Raw genomic sequence first — 8,178 nt, forward strand, 5'->3', positions numbered from 1 at the left:
AAAAAGATGGCCCTGAAGCCTAGACTTTTCAATCGAAAGTTCTGTCTATTCAATAGGGAGAAACTGCCTACATCCGTGTTAAAGTTGATGGCCCAAGAAGTCCAAGCTATGGAAGATCTCGGTCACGCAGCCGTAGTCGTAGCAGAAGCCGTAGTCGAAGCAACAGCAGAAGCCGCAGTTATTCCCCAAGAAGAAGCAGAGGATCTCCACGCTACTCTCCCCGCCACAGCAGATCCCGATCTCGTACATAAACGATCACTAGCTCTGATCTTTTTGTAGAACCCCATGTTGTACACAGTTTTCCTTTACTTAGTACAGTCTTTCTTTTTTTTTTAATTCAACCTGTTTTATTCAAATTGGCTGAAGTGTTGAATTGCATTCTTGTGTAAAATCCCTAGTGAGTATTTGCTCCTTAACATCAACATTCCCCTCATGTCTTTGGTAAATTGTATTTTAATTGATGTCAGTCAGGATTGTTTCGATTTAGTTCTAGTTAAATACCAACACTCTTCAAACTGTGGTATTGCTGTGTAAATGTCTCAGTGTTCAGCTATGGTTTATACGAGCTGGGGATGTTGGGATGTTTGTGGCTAACTTGTCTCTTCTGGGGGATCTTATATTTTATCTTGCCTTTTCGTGTGTCTTTCTGTAGACATATCTGAAGAGATGGATTAAGAATGCTTTGGATTAAAGGATTGTGGAGCACATGTCAATCATTTTAGGATTGTCAAAAGGAGGATTGAGGAGGATCAGATCAATAATGGAGGCAATGGTATGACTCCAAGTGCTATTGTCACAGATGAACTTGGCAGTATTGACCTTATACTGAGAGACAGGTTAATTGAGTACGTGCACCTACGTGTCACTTCAGGCATGTTCTAGTTACTGCAGACTACAATTGCTCTTCCCTGTAAAACTTTTTTTGGGGGCAATTGTGGCTAAATACTTGCTTTTGTAAATCTCTATTCCATTCTAGTTTTTTAAAGGAGTAAACTGGGACGGGGGTGGGAGTATTGGTTTACTTTGTCACGCAGCATTTGGTTACAAGTGTTAATGTTACGTAGTATTCGTACACTTGTAGTAGATCAAGGGTATCTTTAAATCAGAGTATAATATCAATACTGCTAAAATCTGCATGTCCTCTGTGTGACTGATACAGCGTTGCTATTTCATTTTTTTTTTAAGTATCAGAATGAAAGCAGAAATAGAAAACCTAGTTGGGAATAATTTCTTAAGTCTCAGCCCTGCCCCCTCAGACTAATTCACAGTTGACTCACCGATATGTTTGAGAACTCCAGTTAGTTAATTTTGTTACCTTCCAGCTGGGAGTGCTAGCTATAGTTTAGACATGCAGTAGGTGGAGAGCCGTAGCAGTAAGCTTTTCCAGTTTCATAAACATTTTTTGCAACCACAAAACCTGTAGCACACCACCGTACGAGCAATGAGTATGTTGGCATTTTCCGTTGACATATTGTAAATATGACAATGTTTCCTCCAAATAGTAATTAACATTTCTAAAAATTATCTGAGCATCACCATTCAAAAGTTTGTTTTGGGGAATTGATAGTTATTAATGTACATCTGTATTAATTGATGGCAAACATAACTCATCATTCCCCAGAATCCTATTTTTTCATTACAGTATCTAACTTTTTGCCTCCTCTTTTTTGGTTTTGCTGGTTATAAAGGTTTGGATTGGAGAGGGCTCACTGGATCCCAATCCTTGGAGCTGGATCATTGGATTCAAATCATAATGTGGATAGGATAGGGAGGCTGAATTACAAGGATTCATGGAGCGGGATCAAATTACCAGGAACATAGGAGTGGATTCCTGCCCCAACCAAACCGCATTCGTGTGGATTTTTTTTTTATTCAACTCAATTGGCTATTCCAAAGATTTTTTTTTTCCTATTTTTGACGATTGGAGCCCTTAAGATGCACGATGGAGTTTTTCATTTTTTTGGTAAAAGGAGCAAAGCGAGGACCTGGAGAGGTACGCTGGAGCAATCTCCTTGGAAGGATTCAGCACGAGTAGATGGTAAACGTTAAAGGGGAAAAAGGGGGGTTTGTTTAAAAAAAAAAAGTAAATCAATAAGTCATTTCTCTAAATTTAAAGACAAAAATTGGAGTTAAAGATTAAGTAGGTTTTCAATTGGCTATTGCCTTTTTTTCTTTGACAAATAAAATTTTTAAAAAAACTGCATGGTTGTCATCATTTGTTGCCAAGAGTCGCAGTCCTTGCTTGCCGCTGTAGCTCTGTTAAACCGCAAGTTTTCAGACAAAAGGCTTTTGTGTCCCACAGAGATGTAGTGTTCCGCAGGAAGCGTTGATGTTTGAGCTGCTCCTAAATAAAGGATCAGTTCCCTGGGAAATGGGTGGAATTTATTATACGAGTAGGTGAAAAGGGGAAAAGAAAGAATTCTCGGCGCTTAAAAGCAGATGCTTTAGTATTCACGCTGTTGCCAACGATACTCTTCGGAAGAGATCACAAAGGGAAAAACGTGAGATTAATCGGGCTCGGCGCTCCCCCCGCACTCCTCTTGGAAATAAATACGGGTAGAAACCGGGTGTGTAAGCCTCGGGGCTGCCCGCAGCCTGTGAGGTGGGGGGGAGCGGGTTACTCCTGGCAGGTCCCTCAGCCCCCCGTGGTGGGGTCGGGCGGTCGCAGCCCTGCGCCCCGTCCAGCTTGGGACCTGGCGGGCGCCGTGGGACCCTCCCCAGGGGAGAGGCTCGTCCCTCGGTAGGAAAGGCGTGGATATTCCTTTGGTTGTCTGGTGGAATTGCTCTGCTGATGTTTATGTTTCATTTACAGTGAATTGAAGCGTCGGCGCGGAGCGAAGGGCATTTCTTCCCGCACGTAACCGCCAGTTCGCAGAAATGTCCTGGGGAGCGTGGAGCAGGGGGCGGCCACCAGCTGAACGTTTCAGTAGGGCGCGGGTGTAAATCATGTGCGCGTTGCTTTTTGGAGATGGATGGCTACGGGTTGTGTCTGTATGGCCAGGAATGCAGCTCCTGTGTGGAGCGGGGCTGGAGGATTGCTTTATTGTAAGATGGGATTTGCGTTTGGGGCAGGATTAGCGGGGTTGGGTTTGAAGCGTGGCACGCTGGCACAGAGTGCTGCGTGTGGTGAGAGAAGTTACAGAACGTTGCTTCCCTGCGGAAATACCGGATTGCCAAAGATGTGTATAGGAGATGTACTTTTTTCCTAAAAATGATGATACCTTGATAGCAAAGTGCTGTATTTGGAGGTGGGGAACAGCCGTGTTGCAGACAGGACAGGCTCAAGTGACCATGGGAGGATGGTGATGGGAGGGCGAGGAGAAGAGTGAGCGGGGCGAGCTGGGGGAGCACAAAGGTGGCCAGAGAAGTTCGTTAGCGTGTGGGAAACAAGGGAGTGGAGTGGGCAGCACAGACCTGACAGCACGGAGGGGTCTGCTGCTGAGGAAAGGGTAAGTTTGGCCCAAAACCCACCAAGTTGTGGGCACTGATCAGTGCTGTCACCTGTGCTTGGGAAAGGCAAAACGGGAGCGGTTTTGCTCAGGGAGGCAAAACGGTTTCTGTTGCATAAGGAAACCTTGGAGAGTTTTTGGGTTTGACCAAACGGAGGTGGGGTTTGGGGAGCGTTGCTCCCGGGCTGTGCAGGGCTTGGGAATGAAGTGAACTTTGTGGGGGAGGCGGCTGGGATGCTGGTAGGGGGGTGACGGTCCCCTCTGAGGTAAGAGAGCCAGGGAGTCCAGGCAGAGCCAGTGCTTCTAAGCCAGGTCGTAAGGAGCTAATTAACATGCTGGAGCATTAATTGGGGGGGGTTCAGCTGACTTCAAGATAGGGGAGTAGCTGTACCAGCTGCGGTGTTGGAGGTGCAGGAAGGATTCGTTGGGCGTGGGCCTGGCCCTGCGGAGCGGAGGGACGTGTGCGGAGAGGGTCGCTGCTTCAGCTCGGGTCTGTTGCGTGCAGCTGGACTACGCGAGTGGGAATACTCGATGGTTGTTCGCGTCGAAGGTTGTCTCAAAAGTGGTTTGCAGCTGTAGTAAACATCACCCCGTGGAAAGGCCGGCCCTCCCCGGGGGGGAGCGCACCGAACTCTGCCGAGGAGGAGGTGGTAACGCCGCCGGCGTTCCTCCGCACTGGGATTTGTGGACCTCGTCGCCTCCGTGCAAAGCTCCAGACGTTGAGTTCTTACAGACCCGGTGGCATCGCACCCCTGCAGGACGGCTGCTGACCCTCCCGGGGAGCGGAAACGCTGCGGGTTCGTTCCGCTTGCAAAATGGACGGGAATGGAGCAGCGCTGGAGTTCTTCCTCTCGTTTTGGCCTTCCACGCTGAGGGGAGAGGGGTCGGGTGGCAGACGGCCGGCTGCTCCGTGCTCCGGCTGCTCCGTGCTCCGGCTGCTCCACCTCTGCCCCAGCATCGCGCGCTGCGCCCGGCTCCTTCGCTTCGTCCTCCTGCGTCTGCGGGCGGGCGGGCACCTCCTGATGCTGTTCGGCGCCGCTGTTTGTAAAGTGCTTTGAGATGTAATAAAACTGTTTACGGTGCAGAGCTCTGCTGCATTTCATGCCTCTGGACCTGGTTTTTTTTTTTATACCCCTGTAAAATCTTTTCTGTTGTCGTGCTGTAACAGCCAGCTGATGGAGCAGGAAAGCCCACCCCACCGGGTGGACCCAGGCTTTCCCCCACTGCCTTTGTTTTTTAATTTCTGGTTCTCATCCGCAGCAGCCAGCACAGCTCACCGTCCTCGGGGGAGTATCGTGTTCTCTGACTGACGTAACGGACTTCACAAATAGAGGAATTAATATCAGAAACGTGCTATCAACCGGTTCTGATAGTGCTGGGAGAAGTTAGGTGGAGTAGCCTGTGCCTTCTGACACCCTCTCAGTTTTTAATCACGCCTCGTCTCTAGGAGTTCGTTAACTTTGTTACTGAGATGGTTTGAGTGAGCGGGGCGCTGGGAGCGGTGGCTCCGGCCCGGGGAGCCCCGTGCCACCTCTTCCCCCCTCTGGGGCCCTGGGTCGGCACCGGCTGCACTTCCCTCGCGGGGAGCGCTGGCTCCCAGGCACGGACCTCACGAGGCGTCCGCTCGCCCAGCTCTGGCTGTTGGGTAAAACTGAGCTTCAGTTTATTTTAACGCCTTACATAAATTAATGGAAACAGGTTCTGCTGGAAGCAGCGGTCAGGCCGCGTTCGCTGTTCTGCCAGCACTTGTTGCGGGAATGTTATTTTCTAGGATTTAAACGGATCAAAACCAAGGCGCTGAGTGTCTTTCTATGAACGTGTTCTTCCCAAAACTCGGTGTCTTCAAGAGTCCCTCGGCTCCGAAGAAAATGGGAAGGGGTAGCGATTAGAAGATAGGAACGCCTTTGTTGGAGCGGAGGGGCCAACCAAACTTGACCCCCTTTCCTAAATGGCTTTGCTTTCTGTCAGGGGTGGGTTCCTCGGCCGTTCTCGCGTCCCCGGTGGAAGCGGGCAGGCGGCTGCCCTCGGCGGCCGCCCCGCTGCCTCCCTGCAGCGCTGGAGGGGCTCTCGGCCATCCGTGCGCAGGGAATCCGCCTTCTCCGATGGTCCCGCGCTTCCGATAGTGCCGCTTTGTTGGTACACTGAGGGCAATTGTCTGCCCCGGAGCTGTGTGGCCCCTCTGTCCTGCCCTCGGCCGGCGCAGCTGCCCGGCGGCAGCGGAGCGCGATACTGCCCTCATTGTGCAAACAGTTTGGGATGTGCAGCGGGGAGGGAGGGAGGGAATCGCTCCTTGATCGCACGCCGCGCTGATAGCGGAGTGCTTCATAAACCCAACATCAGCGCTGAAACAGAAATGGTTAGAAAGCTCGTGGTTTCGCCTCGAAACCACAGTTTGGGGGCTTTTTGTTGTTTGTTTTGGGTTTTTTTTTTTTTTTTTTTGAACAGAAACTTCTGCTTTGGAACAGCAGACTCATTCGCTGATCCGTTTGCGTTCATCGTGGCTCAAGATTTCTTACTCCCAATAACAGCAGATAGTTTTTAGCTGTACACCAAATTTATAGTAATTTCTAGATTGGCTAAAAATAGCTCCGGCTTTGGTAAGAGTCTGCTACGCCAAGTGCAAAATAATCCTCGCTGCACCTGCACAGTGGGGAGCGGTTTATCTCGAAGTGCAGTTGAAGCTATTGCAGATAGCTGAATTTAAAGGAAAAAATCAAGATTCCAGGGAGTTCCCTGTGTAACAGATACTCCCTAAAATCCCTCTCCCGCCCGTGAGTCGGGCTGCAGAGCCCAGCGTGCCCTCCCCCGGGCTGGGCTGCAGCCACGCCGGGCGCTCGGTCCCGGGGGGCGAGGGGGTCCCGGCTCAGCCGGTGGCTGCTCATTCCCCCCCCCGCCCCCAGCCGAGGGCTGTGTGTATGTGCAACAGTTGTAGGGCTATTAACATAATTTTATGCACTAATTTGTGTAATCATTAAAGAGTTGAGAAGGGCATTGTTCGCATGAGTAATTACCTCTGTATTCTAATAGCTCTAATTCATCCCTTAAGTGAGTTTCGTATTTCTATGAGTCAGCCAACGACTTGCGCTTCGGGTATAATATTTTTTTTGTTTTTTTCTTTTTTTAAAAATCCCCATTTCTTGCGTGGCTTGGTGGCACTCGGCGAAGCTGATGACGTGACGGATCCCGACTTAGACCACGCGGATGTCTAACCTGGGCAGATTTGCCAGCGTGGACCCAGAGCTGCAGCGCTGGGCTGGCTCCCGCGGCGGGGACGGTGCCGAGTGTTTTACTCGCTGGGATGCCGGGAGGCTGCAGAAAGCAGCTGCCTCCAGTGGAAATTTAAAAGTGAAAAACTTGGCAGCATGCTGTTCCTTCTGACAGAGGGCAGGTCTGTATTTTTCTAGGGATTTTTGATACTGTTGTAGATTGGCAGGGGGGGATAAAACTTCCTCTTGCGCAGCTCTGGGTTGGATTTGACTCTACCTCCTTTGGCCACGGTGCCTCTCCATCCCCGCAGACGCGTGGATCTTCAAAGCGCACGCTGAGAAGCTGCGGGAGAGAAGGCGTGGGGAGCATCGGCCCCCTGCCTGATTTGGCGGGCTGATGGAAAACCTTTTCCCGGCAGCACCCAAATTCATTTGGATGGGAGCTGCCCGGGTGCCTGCGCCTGGTCGGCGGGTATGGCTAAAGGTTTTGGTCACCCCTTGGCAGCGTGGTGAAGAGTTGGTTCCTTGGCTGGTGGGAGATTCGGGGAGAGCATCCCCCCTCGGGCAGGGATGCTCTCCCCGAGCTCCCACCGGTGCTGGATGCTCATCCCCGCGCTATTAGCTGAGCGATGCAGACGAACACACAGACATTGATTATTTTGGAGACAATCCATAGCTGCCATAAACAACACCCAGATCCCAGGGGAAAAAAAAAAAACCCAAACCTGAATAGCAAAAAGAATAAAGAAAATGGGGCACAAGCGTTGGCAGAGGCATGAGCGGGTGCCGGCGGACCACGGCCATCTAGCTGGGGATTAATCCCTGCCATCCCCATTCCCTTCCCCGAAGGATTTCGAGCTCCTCGTCGCTATTAATCGCAGCAGCCCTGCAGGGAAGGTAATGCAGCATTATCCGTGTTTTCCAGCTGTGGCTGCTGGGGAGGAGGGAGGCAGCCGGCTTGCCCGAGCTTTGCCGTGTGTCGGTGAAAGATCAGGGATTAGCACTAGGATTTCCTCGCCGGCTCGGCTGCTCTAATTCAGTGGCCGTGTTTCTCCCTAAATGCACTGACCTTATGTGCCTGCTGCCGTACATCCCGCGCCCAGGAGGAGCCGGGGCAGATGGTGGGAAGGGGAGGGAGGCAGGAGCGGATGTTTCCCTGCAGTCCTCAGCCCCGCGGGAATTATTACTAAAAATGGTCACTGGTGATTAACAGGAGGAGCGCGCCGCTAAGTAATTGGTACATGCTCTGTCTCGTGAAGTTTTCAAATCAAACCGCAGATGCTGCTTGCTTTTTTTTTTTTCGGAGAGGAGCGGTTGCTCAAAGGCAAAGCGCCAAGGGCGGCGCGGGGCGGCCGGTGCGCTCGGGCAGGGGCCGGCGAGCACCTGCGAGCGGGGCTCTGAAACGTCCTTGTGCGAAACAGAGAACGCCGTATATCTGCGTGTCTCTGCGTAAATCACACATAAACCACATCTAGGCGTAGAAACGAGTATTTGACGTTAAGAGCGGGCAATCCACACCGCGC

The 8,178-nt window shown here is 51.1% G+C and overlaps 1 long non-coding RNA gene across 1 annotated transcript; it reads left to right on the forward strand.

Moving 5' to 3' along the window:
* Positions 1–279: 279 nt before the first annotated feature.
* On the forward strand, positions 280–1,950 carry LOC118451771. The gene is made up of 2 exons (XR_004841325.1): positions 280–772; positions 1,689–1,950. It is a non-coding gene; the product is annotated as an uncharacterized LOC118451771 (long non-coding RNA).
* Positions 1,951–8,178: the final 6,228 nt, after the last annotated feature.

The sequence above is a fragment of the Egretta garzetta genome, unplaced genomic scaffold, assembly GCF_000687185.1.
Source record: "Egretta garzetta isolate BGI_Z169 unplaced genomic scaffold, ASM68718v1 scaffold120, whole genome shotgun sequence".
Classification (NCBI taxonomy): domain Eukaryota; kingdom Metazoa; phylum Chordata; class Aves; order Pelecaniformes; family Ardeidae; genus Egretta; species Egretta garzetta.